General features: G+C 43.3%; 1 protein-coding gene across 4 annotated transcripts in view; it reads left to right on the plus strand.

The window, feature by feature from the left end:
* Positions 1 to 24,167, plus strand: part of SPATA13 (spermatogenesis associated 13) — a 77,407-nt gene that overhangs the window by 9,255 nt on the left and 43,985 nt on the right. The window contains exon 1 of one of the 4 annotated variants that reach the window (XM_035114275.2): positions 22,282 to 23,580. The exons of the other annotated variants lie outside the window; for them this stretch is intronic. The gene's annotated coding sequence lies outside the window, so the exon portion shown is untranslated. Of the gene's footprint in view, positions 1 to 22,281; positions 23,581 to 24,167 lie in introns of those variants that run through there. 4 annotated transcript variants of the gene reach the window in all.

Below are 24,167 nucleotides of genomic sequence, written 5' to 3' on the forward strand. Positions count from 1 at the left end.
CTCACGGCCACTTTTTCTGCTCGTAAGTCGAAAACGTCGGATGTCGGATGTCGAGTACTTCGTAAGTCGAGGTCCCACTGTATATGGGTATAATCAGCAGTTTTCTATTAAATGTAAAATTATTAACAAGACATTATACTTTTTATAAATAGATTCCAAATATAATTATACTTATCCCTACACAATCTGTGTCTAAAAGCAATCTGTTGTATGTTGCCAGAGTTGTCATGTCTTCTATTCATTAATTGAAGGGGAACATGGTATTATCTTTCAATTGAATTAATATCAGTCTTTTAGCAGAAGTAAGGGCACAGAGAGTCTATCGACGTTGAACTGTGGTCAAACCCCGTATAGTTGATATATAGTTTAAAACAATGTTATTCTCTGAAAATATTTTATATTTTCCCCCCAAAACAGTATTCATGCATCTTAGTACTTTTCTCCAAAAAGGTAAAACATAACCATCATGGCTAGTAGTCATTGAATTGTGTCCAAGTGAGGACTTTTAAAGTGTGAATGTATTTAAATTAGGGCTTCAAACCTTGATTAACAGTACAAGCCTATGCATATTGACGCAGCACTGTGATGAAATGGAGCTTACTCTCAGAAAAGTGTGTTTGAAAAAAAGGAAGTCTCGAGCAGGTTGGGCGCCCTCGCAGGGTGCAGTATGGTTTCCGCGCGGCTTTGCCGCGCAGCGCCCTGCCTACCGGCCCAGCGCCCTGCCACACCGCGCCACCGGGGCTCTACCTAAAGCCGGCCCTGGATGCCTGAACAACTAAATGATCTTTCTTTGATTGACAGCTTTATTTTTAAATGCTAAAAGATGAAGCTAATAGGTTTGTGTTAGGGACGTGCAGGAGTTTGACACTGCTTAATGTACAAAAATACTACTCTTCTGCACATGTATACTTCCCGAAAGGTGTTTGCATTAGCCAGAGCTCCCTTAATGAGTTCCATTGTAGTTAAGAAAGATTGTCTATCACTGACTGATATGCCGCTTACAAGTGAGTATGAGTGTTAATGAAAGGCAGATTGGAACAGATGGTCTGTGCAATACAAAAAGTGCCACCTTATCTGCACGAAGTTGTTCTTGCTGGCAAGCAGCACCAGTTTAGGGAGGAAAATATGTGCATCATTACCAAGTATTACATGCCTCGCTTGATGAGGGTACAGTATTGCCTTGAAAGTTCTGTTTTGACTAGGGAGGAAAAACAATAGCTTCTGCAAATCTTGCAGTGTGACCTCAAGGTAAGCATAATTTTCCTGGAACTGATGCATAAACAGATTTTCTGCAGTTTTGCATAAGTGGAGTTTCACATTGTATATGATGACCCAAATTCTGCAGCAGGTATCTTCCATTTTCAGTTTAGCCCCACAGGTTTCTAGAGCTTACTGAAACTATATAGGAATATAGGATACAGGAAACTACATCAATATTGTTCAGGTATTTGAAGCACTCACTACTTAGAGAAGTAATAAAGAGCAGTGTTAATCATGCTAATTACTACGGTCTCCCAGAAAACTCCAGAATCCAGTCCTTTCTAGAAGCATGCCAGATATGATTTGTGAGCCCCTTCTCCCAACAGCACACACTTGACAAAAGAGTCATCTTGACTTCTGGAAACTTGTGACCTGCATGGGATTGCCATCTTTTGTTTACAAAAATATTGGCATCTAACATGGAATGCCTCAGAGCCAGTGTAAAATTCCTTTGCAATAGATAAACAAGCTTTCAGAAAGACAAAAGTGCCTCTGAGCATGTGCAGATTGCCTTTTATTTGCAAAGACCTGTCAAGAAACTGTAGAAACTGGTGCCTTGTGCTTCAACTGCCAACAGAGAATGGTAGTAGTGACCCACCAGACACAAAACTGCCTGAGAAGTGGCCTTGGATGACATGGCAAGCAGTACCAGCGAATTTCAGATATAGGAGTGAGATCAAAGAGTAGTTTGGGTCAGGGTTGGGAAACATATGACCCTCCAGGTATTACTGGACTCCAGCTTGCATCAGTCCCAGCCAACATGGTGAATTGTCATGGATGGTGGGAGTTGGAGTCCAGCAAACACCTGGGGTGTGTGTGTGACACATTTCCTCACCAGAGTCTAGGAGGGTCTCTGTCCTCTGTCTCTGTGTAATTGAGTTATGCAGAATCTGCAAGCTTACTCCATGCTGTGATAGAAATAGCAACTGGTCATCTTTCCCAGCATAGAAAAGAGAGTGGATAGAAAAAATGCTTACTTTCTTGCTGTTTAGAAGCGCCATGACATAAGGTGGTTAATGCTTCCTTGAGTAAATAATTATTAGGCTATTAGTTAAATTGGCCTCAGAGGGCCAAGGGCTACCAATGAGAAACCCAATAACATGAAGCATTAGTTCTTTCCATTGAGCCACATTCTAGCTTCCAGAGTAATGGTGCTGTTAATTAAAGGGGAAACGTTTCTATGGATTTTAAGGTGCATACTAATGAAGGGTTATAAGAGGGTGCCAACCTTACTAATAGAATACGATGTTTGACAGCAATATGCAATGTTGTGAACTCTATTGAGAAAACTTTCAGATCTTATTCCTGAGGCTACCGTTGTGACTTTGTGAGAAAACTCTAAGTCCCAAAAAATGTTTGCACACAGCAAAGAAGGAATATTTTTTTACCTCTAGAATACAGACATACAAACGTTTGCAACATCTACTGAACTTTGCTCATTTGTTGTGACAAGTACTCGTAAACAGTTTATGGTTAAAGTTACTACAATACTTCCTTTTCAGTGTTTAGTATTAGGCTGCTATTATATAGGGACCCAGGTGGCTCTGTGGGTTAAACCACAGTCAGTCACGACTGGATCTAATGGTCAGGGGTCCCTTTACCTTTACCTATTACTATTATTATCCACCTTTTTCTCAGATGGGACTCAAGGTGGAGATAAAAATAAGAACCGCTAAAAACCTAGAAAAAAATCATTAAAAACAATTAAGCTAACTACTGTACTGTACATACATATATAAAATCTATTAAAATCTTACTAGTAAAAACAGCTCTGCACCAGAGTACTTACACACCATACATTTAAAGCACATTATTTCTCCTCCCCCCCAGAAATGTGGTAGCTGTAGTTTGCTAAAGGTGCTGGGAATTGTACTTTTGAGAAGTAAATTAGCGTTCCCATGTTCTTTGCATATATGTCTTTTTAAACCAGACAAACCTTTTTTGTTCAAACCAGTGTCCAAGACTTTTTTGGACACACCCCAACCTGGGCTAGCTCCCAAAGAGGATTCTGTCTGTACCATGTTTGCAGGTACTTCTGAGAAGAAACATTCTTTTTGTAGGCTGTTATCAGACACTACTTTGTCCACAGAGAGCCTCAAATTGGTCTCTTGGTGGCATGTAATAGATAGAGAGCCGTTTGTTAAGACAAGGCTCCACAACAGTGGGCCAAAGTCTTGCCTTCCTCACTCAGTCATCTAAGTAGTGCTATCAGATACCGCAGACTACTCTGTTTATAAAAAGGAAGGCTAGGCTTAGCTCCCCACAACTGCTTGTTGTGATACAGAATAAGTGACAAGAACATTTGTTGTTATTACAAGTTGTTGCCTTAATTTAAAAAAAATTCCCAGTAAATTTGAGGAGTAGAAGGTTTCATAGTTAAAGCTATTCCAATTAGGATTTTAGCCTTCCTTTAAAGTCCTTGGAGGGGCAGTACTTTTCTGCCTTGCCTAAATATTTCTGCAGCATCCCCCAAGTGTTTATCTTTCATCTGTCTCAGCAGTTAAGTCCCACAGCTGCTAAGATGAGTAGATAAAGGATGTTATTAAAAATGGGAGAGCAGCACATTGCACATAATCAGATGTATCTAGGAAAAATGGAAATAGCACATGTAAGCAGTTGCAAGCCAGGTACCGTGTTTCTCATATTATAAGACATGTCTTATATTTATTTTTTCCTCAAAAAAACACACTATGGCTTATTTTCAAGGGATGTCTTATTTTTTTCCTCCTCCTCCTGCCGTGGCCAGCATTGCTGCTGCGCCTATCACTATGTCTTATTTTCGGGGTATGGCTTATATTCCTTGAATGCTTAAAAATCCTGCTATGGCTTATTTTATGGGTATGTCTTAAAATATGAGAAACAGGGTAGAGAGGAGCAAACAGGTGCTGGAATATTGGAGAACAAGGATTGTCAGGTCCCATTCCTTTTGTAAGTATTAATTTGTCAAAACCATGAGCCGTAACAGGTCCAAACCTATAAGAAGAAACTTCATTTACGATTCCCTAGACATGCTACCATTCCATAAACCATACTATCATGTACCACAAGAAAACCAAAGTCTCTGATTCTGTTAGGAAGTAAGTGTTCTAATATTGAGAACTGAAACTGTAGGAAAGGTGTATTGTTGAAATAAAAAGACCATATAAAATCATTGCCCTCAAAGAAGACTTGTTTGTCAGGGTGAACGATGCAGATACCATATAGGAGCACAAGAAGACCCTGCTGCGTCAGGTCCCATCTAATTCAGCATCTGAGCATAACAGCACTTTCCCGCCCTGGGGTTTTCAGGAACCGATATTCAGAAGTGTATTGGCTTTGTGTGTGGAAGTAGAACATAGTGTCATGAGTTTGTGGATGCTAGACACCCTAAATTCCTGGATTCAGTAAATGTTACTATTTAATCAATGCTTGGAGTGTTATCTTGATGCCATTTCATTATCTAATGAAATCCTAAGAAAGGCTACTTCTCCACTTAGAAGTTAAACTTCAATATTTATTTCTTCATCAAATGAATGAGTTTGTGGTACCGATTCCCATCTGCTTTAGGAAATATATTGCATTGTTTCACCTTCTTAAACTGCATGTCTCAGAGAGAAGTCAACCCTTTGTAGAGGAAACCAACCACTTCGACATCCGAGTTGGCCTTTGGCATTCTGGCTCCTTGGTCTGTTAATGGTAGAATTTGTACAGTACTTTCTTCCCACTGTAGATAGAAGACAACCTAGCAAAGCAACAGCAACAAAATCTCTAGTGGTCTCATGCTAAAACATTCTCCCCAGTTAGAATCTTCACTAGGGTGAATGTCTCCTCAGTTTGTTTGGGTACTACTGTTTACCCCATCATCACTTAAGAGACTGGTTTGCCCATTCAAACTGGTCTAGTAGTTGTGTGGTCGTAATTCTCAGGTGTCTGGAGTTCTTTTGGAAGGGTTAACTGAAAATGGACCCAGCTAGAATATTTTGTAATTCCTATCCAACTAAGCAATTTTACCTGCTCATTCACACTCCTGCAGCGACAATGCCAGAGCGCAAGTGGAGAAGGTCCAAGGTTCAATCTCTCGTATTTCCAGATAAAAGGATATGGTAGCAAGTTGTGGGAAATACTTTTCTGCCTAAGATCCTAGAAAGCCATTCCCAGTCTGAGTAGGCTTTACTGGGCTAGGTGGACAAGTTGTCTAGAAGGCAGCTTCTAATATTCTCTATGTAGCTCTTCATAATTAGTATATAATCCCATCCCTGCCTGAGCCACTCACTCACAACTTGCATAATATTTAACTAGGCATCTGGAGGCAACAAATCCCTTTAATTAAATGAATTGGTTGGTTCACCCCCTCCTTTCCTGTGGATTTAATTTAATGTGTACAACAATGTGTTCTGCCCTCTTGTATGTGATACTAGCGTAAAAATAATAATTTATGAAATAGAATCCTAAATTATGCTGTCCTTCGCCTTTCTTTGTTTTGGATGTCGCGATTTTGTAAGTATATATTTAACTTGGTGATCTAATACACCGGTTTGAACTAATGTGTTACGCATTAACTCAGGCTTCACCTCTACGCAGGGCTACTGCTAGAAACGACAGGCTCTCGACTCCTGTGTCCTCATCACCTTGTAAGTTTCAGCCAGTGAATACCCAGGCAACGGTGGGCATTTAATGATCAGAAGACAAACAAAACAAAATTTGTGCTCCCAGTGGAGAAGGGTTCGTTTTGCAGCTGTGAGATACTTCCATGTCCTGAGGAAATCAGTACTTTCACTCCAATGCTGTCTTGAAGATATAAAAAATGTTATGTAAAGCATAACTTAATGACTTTCAGAGCTTTACTATTTTCTTCTCAGTCGTTCTGTTTTAATTTCTTTCTTTCTTTCTTTTTACTTTTTCTAGCAGTGTGTGGTTTGGGTTTTGGGTTTTGTTTTTTAGCTATGTATGTGCCAAAGTTCTGCTTTCGGAGGGGGGACGTGCTTTGGAGTTCCCATTCTTGCCCCTGTTTCTAGGGAGAGGGTTGCAAATATCTCCCTTTCAGGCTTTCCTGGCAATAGGCGTCTCTTGGGCTATGTGTGCGGAACGGCTTCATATATGCCAAGTTTCAGGCAAGTTCCTGGATGCTCTGGTTGTGTTGTACAAAAGTCAGAGGTTCCTGCATACACTGTCACTGCCCATACACATCTCTCTGTCCTCCAGCCAGCCAAGCAAGAGGCAGAATCACAGTGCAAAGACATATTCCAGCTGGCAAAAGCACTCAAGGGGGATTGTAGTGCTGGGCCACTGCAGGCAGGGCCGGCGCGTCCATTTAGGCAAACTAGGCAGGTGCCTAGGGCGCCAAAATGGAGGGGGCGCTGACCAGCCTGCCCACCGCCCCCGGTGCTGCCTGGGGCCGCCTCCACTGCGCCTGTCACCTGTTGAGCGGCTTCAGGCCACTATCCTGAGGCGCGTGTGCATACCTAGCTGGGCATCATTTAGCAGAAGCTCTCCCCATCACTGCATACCCATGCTGGGGGAAAGGTTCATCAGTAGGAATTATCATGCTGCTGTCAAAAGGCAAAAGAGCCTTCTCTGTACCAGGTGAGCAATTATATATTGTACATGATATTGTTGGATCACGTACATGCACTCGTACATGTGGAGAACCCCAGGCTCAGAGTCAATTGTGGCCCTCTAGGGCTGTCTGGCCCTTGGGACCCTTCCCAGGTCACACTGCTTTCCAGGCCAAGCTCCCTCTCCCCATGCTACAACCTGCAGTCAGGGCCGGTGCTAGGGTTTTTTGCACCCTTCTGGCGCCCCCCCCCATTAATAAAAAATAGAAAATAAAATAATAAATAAATAAAAATAAAAAATAGAAAAAATAAAAAGTAGAATAAATAAAAATAGAAAATAGAAAAAATAAAAATAAGATAAAAAATAAAATAAAAAACAGCTGAGAGGAGCGGCGAGATGGCCCCAGGCTCGCGCTCCCTGCGCGCCTCTGGAGCTTTGCGCGGGGAGCGCAAGCCTGGGGCCGCCTCCACCGCGGCTGTCAGCTGTTGAGCGGCTTCAGGCCGCTCTCCGGAGGCATGCACACACCTCGGGATAGCGGCCTGAAGCTGCTCACGGAGGAAGCAGCCCCAGGCTCACGCGCGCCTCGGGAGCTTCGCTCAGCCTCTACTGCGGCTGTCAGCTGTTGAGCGGCTTCAGGCCGCTCTCCTTAAAAAAACAAACAAGAAACAAATCAACTTATTTCATGCAGTGGTAGTATCTGCTACAGGAATAAATACCAGTGTGGTATTTCTTACAATGCACATGTAGAGTGTGAAGGACCGTCCTTAAATCAGCGGAAGGGGGACCTCAGTTTAGTGGCTCAAATGTGGTCCTCTAGCCTTCTCTATCTGTCCCTAGCGACTCTTCCCAGGCCACACCGCTCTCTGGCCTTGTGTCACATACCCTGTGAGTGCTTTAGCCTGGTTGTAATATGTCCTTGAACTCTGATGATGATGACTGTTGCTTGTCTGGATGGAGGATAGAGGTGTGTGTGTTTGTGTGTGTGTGTGTGTGTGTGTGTGTGTGTGTGTGTGTGTGTAAGAACTAGCCTACTGGTCAAAAGGTAAATATTATATTCACTCCTCCATCCACTTTTGCCCCTAGCCCCACCTACTGCTGGAATCTGGCCCCCAAAAGGGAGTGTGGTCCTTGAGCTGAAAAAGGTTTCCCAACTCTGCCTCAAATGCTTGAATTTCTTACTTGGTTTAGGGTCCCTGATGTCTGGCCATGAGTATTTAACAAGTGCATATATTTCCCTATGATGTTTGGATATTTGCTGCAGGAAACAAGCACGATTACCACACAAAGTTCTCTCAGTTTTGTGCCCAACTTACCGTAAGTCAAGGGAACTTGGGTACTGCCACAATTTGCTCCCTTATTCCACATTTGAAAGTTGGAAATTGGAATGTTTAAAAGGTCAGCATTACGAAATAGTTCTTAAAAAAACAGATGCACTGTTTCACTTGCAGGAAAACAAAGCAGTAAAGTGAATTTCAACCACCCCACTTACTTTAATCGGTCCAGAAGTGGTAGTGGGGTGTTAATGTGCTCCTTCTATTCTGAAGCTCCTCTAGAAGATTGTTTTGCTGCTCGGTGTTGCAGCAATATTAGAGCTATATAAGAGGGAGAAAAGCCTCTCTCAATCCACTTTCTCCACACTCTGCACAAATTTTGTAAACCTCCTTCATGTAAACCAGGAATAGAGAATAGCCTTTAGGTGATGGTGAGGCAGGTGGATGTGAATTGGGTGAGTTTAGGTATTTAGATGATGTTTTCACTTAATGTTGCACTGGATTTTTACGAGCGTAAAATAGATAATTGGTTTATCTCCATGCTCTCAGTAGATTGGTGGCATACAAATGTGATAAAATAAATGAATCAAGACTTACCTGTTGTAGGAATGTGAAATTATGCACAGTTATGTTTGTAGGATCCACTTATGAATTATGAAAATAGAGTACAGTTTGGAATGAGCCATGTCAAATGATGGAATCTTCATTGAAAAGGTGCGTTCAGTGTAGCATGGTTAGGGATGGGAGCTGAAAATGAGAGAAAATTAAAAGGTGGCTAAAGCTTCAGTTGGCTAGTCTAGCAACTGTAGTCCTTTTTATCCATAGGAAGTTAGATTTGCTGGGCTGTGGCTTAAAAGAAGCCAAGGATATAGGTGGAAGTTCGTATAAACAGCGGAGGCTCTTAGTAACAAAGAAAGGCATGTCACAATATTTTTACTGTAAGATTAGAGCAAACACTACGTAGTTTCCATACATGAGTATGTAGGAAACAACTTTTCCCTATTAGCCAATAATCTATTTGGGATGGCAGTAGCTAATGGAATCCAGTTCCCAACATGGGGCACACACCCCACAGGGTGGGCAATTTGATTTTTAGGGGGGGGCAATTCGAAAATGAGTTATTAACAGTTAATGGCCTTTCAGGCTTTCTCCATGTGAATAGGAGTTCACTTTTTGAATAATAAGAATTATATGTCACTGGGGGTGGGGGGTGGGGATCAGGATTTTAGAGATGCTTAGGTGGGGCATGGCCAAAAAAAGGTTGGGAACCACGGTTCTATACCGTAAAAAAGTTTGTAACAATGACAAGCAGAAATGTAGCCGATTGGACATTTCTCTGCATGAATCTGCCATAGCGGAATAAAAACCCAGCTGCTAAATTGCCTATTATTATCGTTATTATTTATTAAATTTATATACTGCCCTTCATCCTGATTGTGCGTCGTAGGGAATGCATATCATGCAAGGTCTTTTTTTTTTTTTACTTGTGACATATCCTAATGTGAGTGACTACTCTGTGTGGCATTATCAGTCTTGCTCTAGTTATCCCATGCTACCTATATGGAACATGTTGGATTTCTAGGTTGCAACATGTTACAGGGGGGAAACTTGTTTTTAGGATTACCGGTTTGCGACCCAGAAAGCTAAAACTACCTGCATCCAAGCAAAGAAAGCTGCAAATACCCCCATCTGGGAATTAGTAAATCTATATGGTAGTTCCCTGACAACCCTAAGAGCAAATTAACACAGTGTTATATACTGGAGGGTACATAAAATTTCCCTAGTTCCATTTACCTTTAGACTTCGGTACAGCAGGCATTTGGAAAGACTACAGCATGGTGCTGAAATGTAATTATTTCCCAAATCATAAATTTACTAGGACTACAGACATACTGTTCCTCAGTAGCATTCGTAATTCCAAACATCAGAGCGTTATGAATATAGACTGCTGAGGCGACTATTTAGTGTGACTTGTTGAGCTGCAATATAAGTGATGGGAAGTGTTGATCTGCCACCCAGACTGACTACTCGATTGTAATACCTAATCCTCTAAATTGCAAAGGGCTTTTGAACATATTAAGCGTATTTTTCTTGGTTTGATGCTTTTGGAATATTGTCTCTGTCATCTGGGGCCGCTTGTTACAATGGTCCACTTTTTACTCTCCTGTTTGCTGGACTTCTGCTCTTTTGTGGGAAAAGCAGCAATGCTTCCAATACGGTCTGTGAAAAAAGATTTTTCCCACTGTTTTATAATGAAAGCCTTTTTATACAAGCCTCGTCTGTGCTATGAAAAGTTACCCAGATCTGACAAGAGGCACAATCTGCCAAGCATTGCTTCTCAACGGATCTGGTTCATTTCTTTGGAGCAAACGTGGGATCCACCGTATGTAAGGCATTCCTGTAGCACAGGGGTGGCCAACTCCCAAGAGACTGTGATCTACTCACAGAGTTAAAAACTGGCACTGATCTACCCCCCTTTTGGGGGTTAAGGTCAAAGTTGTTGGGCTTTTTTTTAGGAAGGAGGAAGGCCCATTTTGAGGGGGTTTGGGTCAAAGTTGTTGAGTTTTTTCAGGGACGAGGTAAAATAGCTTTTTTTAGGGGAGCCACAGTTGTTCAGCTTCTTTGGAGGGAGCCAATGATCTACCAGTGATCTACCGCAGACGTCCAGTGATCTACCGGTAGATCACGATCTACCTGTTGGACATGCCTGCTATAGCACATAGAGCTAAAAAGGTGGGGTGGGAGCACCTGTACCTTTAGAATGAGATGAATCAGGATTTCCTTTCTGTCTGAAAACAGGTTTTACAAGTACTTGCCATTAAGGTTCTAACAAAGGTTTCAGTGCCAGTTGTGCTGTTAAAACATAGCTAATTGCCTTTTATTGCCAATGTAGAGAATGGGTGGGTGGGTGGGTGTGCTCGCATGCACACATGCATGCTTAGCGCCTGTGCACATCAAAGCTCCTACTGATGGGCCTGGTTAGGTGACTCCCACCCATACTGTTTTTGCATCACAGTCAATAAAGGATAATATTCCAACCATCTCAGGAGCCAAGTACAGCACCGGGAGTTTACATATAATTCCCAGCAAAAACATCACAGATCAGCCTGTGTATCACTCTGTGGCAGCAGAAAGCCCCATGTCTGCAGAACTGCAGTTATTAAAGTGCACAAGGAGGAATTCTTTGGATGGGGAACTCCAGCGGAAGGGAGTACTCTGCAAGAAGGAACACTTTGCTAATTGTGCAAACAGCCGTGGGGCAGATGGATAATGTTTGTCACATCTCAAGACCCTTACAGGTGTACTGCTGCAGGACACGATGCAGATATCCTATGGAATTGCAATTCTACTACAACAGTGACTGCAAGGACCGGCTACTCCATACAGGTAAGCAAGAGGGTCTTGGCCAGTTTCCTGAACTTCTTCCATCTCCCTCTCCTTGCTTCAAAGTATGCCGAGCACTCAAATATGTATCAGAGTGTCTCCTCCCATACCCTTTGCCTTGCAGTGTGGGGAAACTGCACTGGTTTAACAAGCCTTCCTTGCTCAAAGGGACGCAAGGCATATAAGTGCTGTGTGGACATGGGAGAGGGGGCTGCTAGCCACAACTCAGGGAATACAACTTACATGTGTTAGGGTGGGTTGTGGGGAACACATTGGTAGTGAACTCCATGCATTCCCTTCTTCTTAATGGAATTGTTGGCCAGTCACTCACGACTCTTTCTTCCTTACAGGATCAGAGCCAGGGCACATGAAGCAGAAAAAGCTTTCGCTGGAGAAGGGGGTACCAGTGCAGCTCATTATATTGCATGGGTGAGTATTGGCTCAGTTGCTATATTGTGTCTCCCAGCAGGCTGAATTTCCAAAATCTGAGGTGTAGCCAATGAAGTCCTACTCTGTAGACCCATTGAAATTAATGGAACTGAGTGAGTCATGCCCATTAATTTTAGTGAGTCTGCTCTCAGCAGGACTAGTATTCCATGCAGCCCACTGATAGCTGTGGTGGTGGTGGGGGTGCCAATAGGAGAATGGGGGCTGGGGAATGTGGAGCAGAAGAGCACAGAGATGTCACACTCCTTCTTGAAGATGCATTTGCCAAATGAGCACCCACTCATTCATCTGTTGCAATAGCTATTCGTTCCTCTGCCCATGTCTGTCTTGTCTTGTCTCTTCACAGGCCACCAAGTAGCCACAGGGGACTGAACATGCACAGGGGAAAGGATGTTTCTTACCGCTACCAGTGCAGAACACCAGGCCTCCAGCAGCAGCAACCAGTGGGAAGCCTGTGTTCCTATGTGGGGTTGCTGCCTTTTAAATATCCCTGGGCTTCTGTGCCTCTCAGAAGCACATGACAGACAGAAATGCAGCAGGAGCAGCAGTGCAACAAATGCACTGAGCTGCACTTGTTGCTTAGCTGCCCGTCGTGTCACCCACAGAGTGGCAGGAAACCTATAGCCAGTAGCAACCTCACGTTGCTAGGATGCTGTCCCTTCAACACTGAAACTGTTCAATAAAAGCTTGTGCCAGTGTCCGCTGTGTTTTTGTCCTGTTGATGGCTGTCCAGCATCTTCACTGTGGGAACCTCGCAATAGGAGGAGGAGGGCACTGGGCTTTCCATCATCACAGCCCTTCTAGGCTGGCTGGCTGGCTGTGCGGGAATCAGATCCACACCTCTCCTTTTACACTGCACTGCTCTGTGCTACTGCATTGCTAAGTGGCTGGATGTGTTTCCTTCTGTGAGCTTGCTTTTGTAATGTGTACGCTTCCCTATCCAAACGGCTCTCTCTCATTCCCCATTGCAAAATGGTTGTTTCCTAAACATAGACACCAACATACACTTATTGTGTGAAATGTTACAAAAAATATTTGCACATTCTCAGAGCTGGCCCACCCCTGAGGCTGGGTGAGGTGGCCGCTGCAGGTGTCACCCTCCCGGAGCAGTGGCATCCTGTTTCGCTGCCCAGAGTTACCACTGGTTCCCCCGGCCTTTGGGGGCAGAGAGGGACTGGTGACGAAGCTATGCGGAATGCCTCCCCTCCTGCTGAGTCGGTGAGAGGGGAGGCACTCTGCCACTCGGCTTTGCCACTAGGCAGGAGGTCTCCAACCAATCCCCTGCCTGAATGGAGGAGCTCAAACAAAGCCCCACTGGGAGGTAGGAGGGGAGGGGGGATTGGGAATAAATCTCCCCACCACTGCCCGTTGGGGAAGTCTCCTTATGGAGTTTGCGCCCCGTGGGGCATTTCACTTCAGGTACTGAACTGTCGTGGGCTCCCTCGACCTGGGATCTTGTTGTGAATAAATTGGCACTCCTTCCTTTGGTCCTAGCTATTTTCCTGACCAAAGCAGGGGTGGTCCATATTTTTCAGCCCAAGGGTTACATTCTGTTGCAGAAATGTCCACAGGGCCACATGCCAGTGGAGGGTGGGGCCAGGTGTAAAAATGAGTGATGCAATGTAGGTGATGCTTACCTTTCTACACTGCGTTACATATACATATACCTCTCTCCATCTGAGAGGACTTTTTCAGTGGCTGCTCCCAGATTGTGGAACTCCCTTCCACCTCTCTGCTTTCCTTTTGCCAGGAGGCAAATACATTTCTGTTCCAACAGGCCTTTGGCCACCAACTGGCTGTTGCAGCAGGGTCTTCTGAGGATGTTGTACTTTGTGTGCGCACGCATGTGCTTCTAAATGGTTTAATGTGTTTTCAGTGTTGTTTATAATAGGGTTACCATTTGTTTTAATATTTATACTGTATCTCTCTCTCTCTCTCTCTCTCTGTGTGTGTGTGTGTGTGTGTGTGGTTTGCATCTGCCTTAATTTATGCTGTGAGCTGCCCTGCACTGAGAGAAGGGTCGGGTATAAAATAAATAAGTCTAGACAAGCTAGAGGCAGCACCAGAGTTCAATGACATATACCAGTCAGGCAAAAACAATCAAGGAGGACACAGATCACGGGTGGGGTCTGAAAGTAAGGGGTGGAGCCTGGGGGACTCTTGAGGGCCCAATAGAGAGGCTTGCAAAGGCACACTTGACCCCTGAGTCTAAGATTCTGCACACCTGCATTTAAAGGGGTATCCCAGGGCATACCAAGGAATTTGAACCCCCATCAGAGGAGAGCCCTGGAACCTGTGGTTGGTTTTCTCCTAATGCCTAGGACACAGGAGTCTTGTGGTAAGGTGAGCCCTTATTGGCTTTTTTCTCCTGAGGGCATCCCATGGGTATGGGAGGAACTGTAGAATGGGTTCTGTGACACCAAGTGTCATACTTAACCATGGTGCCACCTAGGTGTCACCTAGGTATTTCTGCCTTCCCTGCTTGGTGTGAGTAGAGGGCAATGTCATGAGTGGTGGACAATGGTAGAGTCACTAGTCGTAGTGTGGATTGGTGGGAAGTATTGCTGCATTGTTTCTTCATCACATTGGCATTGTCTTGCTTTCTTCTTTGCTGCTTGGAGTGCATACGGTTGTAACTCGTACTATGGCAACGCAACATTGGCATAGCCATGGCACACTGGCTGGCCATGTAGAGTCTGTGAGAAATCAGAGGCGTGAGATGGAGCCATCTGCAAAGCTAGAGAAGCTAAGCAGAGGAGCCTTTAAAAAATGCAAGTGTGGGATTAATCTCACAACATTGAATGCTTGAGAAATATGTGCTGAATTAGTCATTTGGACATCAAAGAGAGTTTTAATGAGATTGACATTTAAACCATTTCAGATCATTGTACAAAAGAGATTTTAGTCTTTTTTAAAAAAAGAAACCAATAGTTAATGAACATAGAATGGAATAATGGTTTTCCAGCACTGTTCTGGGAAACACCAGGTTCCTTGGAAGCTCATGGGAGATTCCTCAGTGAGAAGGAGTGGTGGACAAGCTTGCTGGAGATGTATCTTCCCCTGATATGTAGATTCACATACGGTGCAAGCTCAATATGTACATAGCCATGGTGAGGTCAAACGGGCCTGTTCTGGGCCTTCCATGAACTGAGTGCACTCCCTAGACTGAGTGCACTTTTTCAGCAGGGGGCCAGTCCACTGTCCCTCAGACCTTGTGGGAGGTCGGACTATATTCTACGAACTTGGGGTGGTATTCAACTAAGTTTTACTTGGTGTAGACCCACTGAAATTAATGAATATGGCTAAGTTCATTATTTTCCATGGCTCTGCTCTGAGTAAAACTTAATTGAATACCACCCCAAGTGTGTAGAATGAGCAAGAATGCTAGCTTACCTTATTTTTAAGTCACATTACACATTACTATCTGAAAAATCCCTCCCTCTGTAAAACCATATTAAGTGAAGTAACACATATTGATTACCATCTAAAGTGCCACCCTTAAGACCATTAAATCCAATGTGTGTGTTCTGGAATACTTTAAGACTAGAGTAGTCTTTCCCAACCTTGGGTTCCCAGATGATGTTGGACTACAATTCCCATAATCCCTGATCATTGCGTCATACGTCTGGAACTCATTGGAATTGTAGTGAATCAACTTGTGGGGACCCAAGATTGGGAAAGACTGGAAGAGTGTAACATTACCCCATTGCACCACTATTCTCATGAAGGGGTTTCTCAACAGACAAGTCAAGGTAGGAAAGATTCCTTGAAACTTGAAAGTTTGGAAACTTCCATAATAGAGGAGAGAGACTACTGGCTGAATTTTCCAAGTCTTCCTTGTGAATGGCTTTGGATGTTATATTGGGGCAAAGGGAACAGGAAATATTCCCTTTGTCACACTTTAGTGTGACTGTGTCACACTTCCTGTGCCTTTGCATTTCCATCTTGGGCCAAAACAGTTGTTTTGCATATTCCATGCTGAGGGGACTGCACGTGATCCTGATGCAGGGGCAGCTTGTCCATCTCTCTGTTAGGTTGCAGTCCCATGCTCACTGACCAGGAAGTAAGTCTTATTGAACTTCTGGGATTTAGCCCATGCCTAGGATTGCACTGTAAAAGCTGTTTCACACCAGATGGAGATACAGGGCAACAAGCTATGAGAAGCTCTTACATTTCCTGTTCCCTTTGCAAAAGCCAAAGAGGCTTAGAGGGAGAGATGATGAACATACTATGCATGACTAGAGCTACCCCACCTACAAGGGCTGCTCCATCCAGTGACAAAGCTCAGGTCAAGGAAAACAGAAGAAATATAAACCCCTGTTGAAAATATCCCTGCATCTGTAAATGGGACTCAAAGTGCACAGTTAAGCACTTGATTTTGGTGGGATTTAACCTTTGCTGTATCTTTTCGTACACATCTAATTGTTCAGAGCCTTTCAACATAGCAACCGCAGAGGCAGCTAAGGTAACCAGCTTCTTACCAAATTCATTGGGGTATTTTTGTTGCATCATGCAACAAGAGCAGTTATGATGTTGCAAAATGCTTGTGTTGCTGCAATGTTCTTCTCTTGCTGCAATATTGCAAGAAAAGAAACTCTGCAAATCTTTCAGCAAGCACTCATTGTATGCAATTTTGAGCAGCCTTTCAGACTGCAACTCTCATCAGCTCCAACCATTATGACTAAAGGTCAGGGATGATGGGAGCTGCAGTGCAACAGCACCTGGAGTATGTCAGGTTGGGAAAGACTGAGTTAGAGAAAAATTTGTTAGTTAAGCATAAGAATGGCTCATTAAGGCTACATACATGCTGTACCTTTAAAGCACATTTGAAACATTCTTTCCCTCAAAGAATGATGGGCTACAGTTTGCTAAGGGTTTCTGGGAATCATACCTCTGGAGGGCTAAACTATAGTGCCCAGAATTCATTGAGGGAATGAATATGTTTCAAATGTGTTGTAAAGGTAGGAAGAGCCTACTGGATCAGGCCAATGACTCATCTAGTCCACCATCCTGTTCTCATAATGACCAACCAGACCATGCTGATTGTATATAGCAGGCATCCCCAAACTTCGGCCCTCCAGATGTTTTGGACTACAATTCCCATCTTCCCCGACCACTGGTCCTGTTAGCTAGGGATCGTGGGAGTTGTAGGCCAAATATCTGGAGGGCCGCAATTTGGGGGTGCCTGGTATATAGTGTGTATACAACCTAAGAAATGTGTTTGCTGGACAAAAGATAACCACCTTCAAAATGTGGGGACTTTACAAATGATTCCACACATACATAGTATAGTGCAACTTTTGCCAGTCTGGTGCCCCCAGATGTTTTGGATCACAACAATATTTGTCCCAAACATCTGGAAAGCACCAGGTTGGCAAAGGCTGGTATGGATGAACACTTAGAATGGAAGGCTATGGGCATTCAAGATAGGAACCTGCCTTATATGCCCCCTCTTCCTTCACTTGGAACATTGTTTCAAATCCTGGGATTGGACAAGTTTTAAACTAAAACAAATACTGTATATTCCAGCGTATAAAACGACTGGGCATACAAGACGACCCCAACTTTTCCACTTAAAATATAGAGTTTGGGATATACTCGCCGTATAAGAAATACGACCCGGCATATAAGATGACCCCCGACTTTTGAGAATATTTTCCTGAGTTAAAAAGTAGTCTTATACGCAGGAATATACAGTACTTAGAAATATAACTTTGCTAGATTAGACCAAAACTCCATGTCAATCAGAAAGAGGCAGTTACTATTGTTCTTTATATATCTTTCCATCTATAACATGATTCCCCATGATCTGAAAATGCTTTTCATTTAGCATGAAACCTATTAGCCATAATTGCTTTTAAAACCCGGTTATGGAAAACCAATCTGTGAGATTAAAAATGGAAGAAACTTGACCACTTCCATTTATCTGATTCTTTTCTTCTTTTACATGCATGGTTTCTCTTCTCTGTTTTTTAAACATTAAGTCATTAGTTGAGACAAAAATAAAGGTAGAGTTGCAGCCTGCTTAATTAGAAACAGGAAGTTTTCTTTATATTTGAGACACAATGATCTATTTATTAGAAACTGCTCTTCTGTAATATGGACTGTTTCTTCATGTCATGCCGGCTGAATAATGCCTGTTGAGGATGGGAGAACAATAATAGTGTCACAAGCAAACTCATTGAGGGTATAAATAGCTTTCTTCCAGACTGAAAGGCTGAATCTACCATTAAGTTGCATGCAGCTGCACGGGTGAAGGTGGGTGGGTAAGAGCAGCTCCGACAATATAATCGTAACCTGGTACACAGAGGTCCTGTTTCTCAGATTGCGTCACTCCACAAGGCCTTTGTTCCCCAACCTAAATTGCAACTCTGTGCCCAATGGAGTGGGGTGCAATAAGCTCTTGGCAAATGTGAAGAAGGATGGTACTGATAAAGGATGAAATCTCTATTTCACTTCAACCATTAGTTCTCGGGGACAAGTTAGTTTCTAACCTTGAGTTCATGGATGTTGTTAATTGAGAGACCATTTGGGAATCTTTAGCAAAGAGTTAGTAAGTTATTTTTACACGCTTCTTTCAAATTAAAAGGGCAATCGGGCAATTTCATATAGGCTGATTATTAACTCATTTTTCACATTCACCCATTCCTCAGCAATTGAACAGGTGGCCTATTAAGAGATGGGGTTATGAAAAATATCTGCTTTTAATGACTGCATTTGGACATAGCAAAAAAATGTTTTAATCGCAAAAAAAGCATAGACAAGGAGATCAGAAGCCTTCATTTCTGTTTTTAACTATCTGCTGCTTAGCTTTATGTGCAAACCCAGACAAACTGTGATTAGTCTTAACTATGGCTTAGTGCAAGGATGGGGAAAGTGGATGCAAGGAGCTGGAGTCAATACTTGAAGGGCCATGGGTTCCAAATCTGAAAGGAGACGTTTTTGTACTGTGGTTCATGAAGCTAGCTTGCTTTAATAAACCATATGTGAGGAGGCACTTTCACAGGAATTGTCTTGCACACAGTCATGTTCCCACACTCCATTTTGCCTAGTTCAGTATACTTTACCACCTGTCTCCTTTTCCATCTTCTCTCCTATCCAAACATCTTCATTCTGTTTCTCATCCCCAACCCATCAGTGTCATCTCATTTCACTTTATGGGACAGACTCCAAGCTGTTGATCTTCACAGCAGGCTAGGTAGCTTTCTTGCAAGTAAATGCAGAAGTGAGGAAGGCATAAATCAGCTTTGTGGCAGATCAACTCCAGAAGAATCTCACCAGCTGGGGTTGTTTTTATTCCATCCTCCTTGGAGATGTGAGAATGGCCTCTGTTACCTGTTTCAAGAATGTTGGGAGTGGGCCTGGACATTCTCAGCTGTGGTGCTGAGGGAAAGTCCTGAAGTTTTCTCCCCGAGTGGGCATTTTCTGACCCCAAACCTATTTTTCTGCAAACGTCTGGAGCTTTGAGGACTGTATCAAACCCTAAATCAATTATATTCATCCAGAGGTCGTGATTCTTAGCATACCTACTGTCAGTTTGGTATCCCATTTTTTCTCCGTCACACATGGGCTCCCAAAGAGAGAAGACTAATACTGAACTTTGTTGAAGGAACTTAGATGAAAGTGCCTAGAGCAAAAGCAAATACGCAAATGGAAGAAAAGATGAAGAAGTGGTAAGAAAGCATATTAGCTGTAGGGAGGGGAGGCAGTTTACTGTTCAGAGTGGAATAATGTGCAAGACTGGGATTATTGAGCCAGTTCAAGCAGATTTATGTATAGTTCTGCTCTACCACAGATATATAGCCTTTTGGTAAATTACGGCCTGCCAGACTCTGGTCTCTCGCTGTGAAATGGGAATAATAAAGATTTATTGCAACAGGGTTTTGAAAGGCGAACACAATAAAAGCTAAACAGTACATTGCAAATTAGAAGTGCTATATAAAGTATTTACGGTGCTAGGGATTAATATTAATTGCTAATATCCAAACACATTTGCATTTTTAAAATTATTTTTTTCTTTTAGAGAGAATCCCCCTCAGTATAACTTGTTTCCTGTCACCTTTCTGTAATCATTTCACACACTGCTTCAGTTTGTAATCCTCTTCACTCCTTGTCACATGCATATTAAACCTTCTTTAAATCGGAGATTTAAAAATTTAAAACATGCCTTTCATTTTGTTGCTATAAATACCAGAGACCATCATCAACACACACTAACAGCTCTTTTGCCCTTTACCAATCAGGATTTTGTTCTCCAAACGTGTTCTGTTTTTTAATGTCTACGCTTGATTCTCCCACACTTTATGATGTTTGCAGAAGGGTTTATTGAATTACATATGTTATTGTTCAGCTGGGGACAAATGAACAGGTTTCAAATAATAAGAATGAACTGCAGCTTTTTAGAACAACATACAAAAAGTGATTGCTCAGGTTCTTGTACCTCCATTGGTTAGGCACAATGCTAGCATAACCCTCCTGACATTACTTAACCATGCTTAAATAGTTGTGAACTGTCTGGGGTATCACACATTCTTTCCCTGCCTCCTGCTTAAGGAGATGCCTAGCCTCAGTTAAACAGTGGCTAACAGAAATTCCCATTCCAGAAGGGAGAGGTGGAAGAAGGGAATGTGCAGTCCTGCAACCTGTGTCCAGTTGCCAAACCATGGTTTGGTGATGGCGAGTGCTCCTAGACTCACACCTTCCTCTGCTTCTCATGTCTTTTCCTCCCCACCCCCCCGGTTAGCTTCAACTTAAATTTGAACCATTATAACCATGGTTACCACTAACCATAGTTTGCTTCTAAAATCAGAGACTGAAACCAGGATCAGAAATTGGTTTCAATCTCTGGTTTGAAAGCAAACTACTGTACAGTAAACGATTATGTTAATGCATGTGTAATCTGGCACTGTAGTTAACACTAGTGAGGAAAGAGACAGGGTTTCAGAGTGCTGATTCCCAAGCCATGGTATATTACAGGTTCCCAATAGCATGTGCAGAGCCTGAATCATAGAAGAGAAGGGATCCTGAGGATAATCTAGTCCAAATCCCCTGCAATGCAGGACTATGCCGCTGTCCCTTACCTTGAACCTGCAACCTCGGTGTTATCAGCACCACTCTCTAACCAACTGAGCTAGTCTGCACGAATTGATTGTATGTATGATATAGGTACCGGTATATATACAATATATATTGTTTCTGAAGTTACCCTGAATGTGTGCAAAGAGAGGGCGGTTTCAACATGCATGAGCAAGACTCCCCACCATGTACATGTATAGAAACTTTGCATATTCACCAATGTCTTGACTACCCTTTAGAACACGGGTTTTCAAACTGTGGTCTGTGGACCACCAGTGGTCCATGAACTTCATTCAGCTTGTCCTGCAGCATGTCTGTGGATTTGTCATTGAACACAACACATCAGCTGCATTAAATACACATAATGGTTTTGAACAGTACGTTATTGGTTCTTTTATTTTTTACATTTTATTCCATAGAATTCAGATTGTGATGCAGAAAATACTATAATATGACAATTGCTAAAACAGGTAGGGAAACCCATCAGTTGCCTGCCATTAGATAGGCTCCTTTGCAATTATCAAGTGGTTGGTTGGGGTGGGGATATGAGAGCCTGCATTAGAACATGTGAAATTTTATAACTCAGAACAGGCTATTTAATTTTCAGGTTTTAAGTAAAACATTTCTGCAAATGAGAATACAAAGTTCTCAATTGTGCAGCTGACAGTACATGGGCAATTAACAGCAGGTAATTTATATGTTAAAATATCTTCAGTTTCCTCTTCCTCCAGCTCTTTCTTAAGCCACAAACAACCAGCTTGAATTGACTCAGCAGGAACTGCGATGATAAGGGCAAGATTTTACAGGGGGATTATTTTTTCAAAGTGCAATCGTATAAAAGTCTCCACAGAAGTAAATTTCGTTAATTTTAGTGAAGCTTACTCTTAGGTAAGTGGGTATAGGATTGCACTCTTAGGCTGCTGCTTTTTCAAAAGAATTTTTTTTTTAAATAGGTCTAGCGATTTTGCAGGGGGAAACTTGATAATATGAACCACTCAACACTCTTGAGTTGTTTGTTTTATTTTTAAAGAAGCTTCGCAAAATTCATTTTCGAGATGATTTAAAATAAAACCTTGTAATGTTGCTAGATTCTGAGGGTATCTTAAAAACGAAACAAAGCACCGTTCCCCGACCCCCACCAGGGAAAAACCTGGCTGTCCTGGTTCACTTTTTGTCATTTATATTGGCTGGGCTGCTACTCTTGTTATCGGCTGTTCAATTGATAATGAAATCCAAACGGAGAGCCAAACAGCCTCCCTTTGTCTCTGGCAGAGTCGGAAGAAAGGCGGGGTGGTTGGGGGGAAGGGGCACTTAATGAGTGTTTGCCCAAATGTAAATCATCTTGTTTTAAGTCAGATGCGTGATTATTTTATCCCGTGCCCCCAGCCCTCCCCTCCGGGTCAACTTTCGTTGTATCGTTATAGATAAAGGGGCATGGACTGTGCCTCCAGGGTGAAGGGGCCACTGGACGGGCATCGGCTCCTCTTTCACTGAGGAGACAAGGATAATTTCTCTCACCAAGAGGGGGGGAAATTGATGGGAAAGAATAGAGATGCGACGAGCATTGGGCAGATCGGGCAAGGTTTTCTGACACCACTCCACTTGATTGATTTAACATTGGTTTTAGTGGTGGCCTTTAAGATACCGTTTTAAGGTTGCCATCCTATGTCGGGGAGTTTTAAGTCCCATTCAAGTCCACGGGACTGGACTTCTAAGGTGACTCGTATAGGATCGCACCATGCGTGCTGCGCTTAATAGTCTGCAAACCGGCCAGAGTCGTCGGTTATATGGGTAGTATAAAATTGCAAAGTTGTTTTTACAGCTGCTACTGCTGCTGCTAGGGTAACTCGGAGTGGACTTTGGTGCTGAAGGGGCGCGAGCTCCGTTCAGCCCTGCTGCTAAAAACAAGCTCTTCGGTTAAGAATCCTTTTGCACCAGACTCGTCGGTAGATTTCCAGAACCTAGTAGAACAAAGACAGCCCGCTAAGGGACTATCCGCACATCCCTGGGGGAGAGGGTCCCCAGGGGCCACTTTGGTAACGTGGCTCCTTGAGCGAGGACAAAATTCTGCGGACATTTATTTTCACACCAATTCCTTTTGGTGCAGTTGGCCTTTCATTGATCTTCTCGGCAGCTATCCGTATAAATACACCGGAGGTAGTGGTAGTTGTTTGTTATTTTGCGCCCCCCTGGCGCCCCAGCCCGTGCGCTTAGGCTAGCCGGGCACCCCCAGCCTGCCAATACTGGTCAGGTCCCTGCCCTGATCTTGCTGCTAAGGTCTTTCCTCTCCCTCTCCGCCTCTCGCTCTCTGTTCCGGTTGCTGCCATAGTGATGCTTGGGAGCAGATTAGCCGCCTATACCAGGGGTGGGGGTGGGGAGGCAGCCGCCGCCACCACAGCGACTAGGAGGCGTGTTTATGGGGGAGGTTTCTGTCGCTGCTCCACATTCATTTTTCCGTCCTCTTCTTCCCTCCGGTGTAAGGGGGGCGGGGAGAGGCCACCTTAGAGGATCAGAGGTGATCCAGCTCCCCCGCCTCTCGATCCTGGCTGTGATCTGCTGTCCGGGGTGCAGCGTCGGCGGAAAAGTTTAGTCCGGTCCTCCTTGCCAGGTAACAGCAGCTGCCGGAGGGAGGGAGGGATGGAGGGACGGCGAGCGCATGGCTTTCCCCAGCTTCCTTAGCGATAGGAGCCCATCTGCTCTGTTGGGGGTTCTCTTTTTTCTTCCTTTCCTCGGATTAGAAAGAAAAGGAGAGCCTAGCAGGTGCCCCTGCCACAGCTATAGGAACTGGAAGCTAAGAGGGAGAAAGACTAGGCGGACTCGTTATCTTTTGCAGGCCAGTGAGGGAAGCGATTCCTTGAAAGCATTTTTTTAAAACCATCCTCTTCAGTGGCAATTGTTATGTGCATTTGTTTTTTCTCTGCATTTTCTTCTCATAGTGTTTCTTTTTTAAAAAAGAAAAAGAAAATATGACTTTGCAGCACAACTTTAGACATGTTTATTCAGAAGTCAGCCCCACTGTTTTCAATGGAGCTTACTCCCTAGGGTGTCTAGGACTGCACATTTAAAAACAATTGTCATGTTTTGCTGTGAGAGTCCTTGACTTAATCCAGCCCCCCAACCCCCCCATTTTTATTTTTAAATATAAGAACTAGAAGGATGCTGAGAAGGGAATCCTTGTTCTGAACTCCCTCTAAA

Source organism: Zootoca vivipara, chromosome 4 (genome assembly GCF_963506605.1).
Source record: "Zootoca vivipara chromosome 4, rZooViv1.1, whole genome shotgun sequence".
Classification (NCBI taxonomy): domain Eukaryota; kingdom Metazoa; phylum Chordata; class Lepidosauria; order Squamata; family Lacertidae; genus Zootoca; species Zootoca vivipara.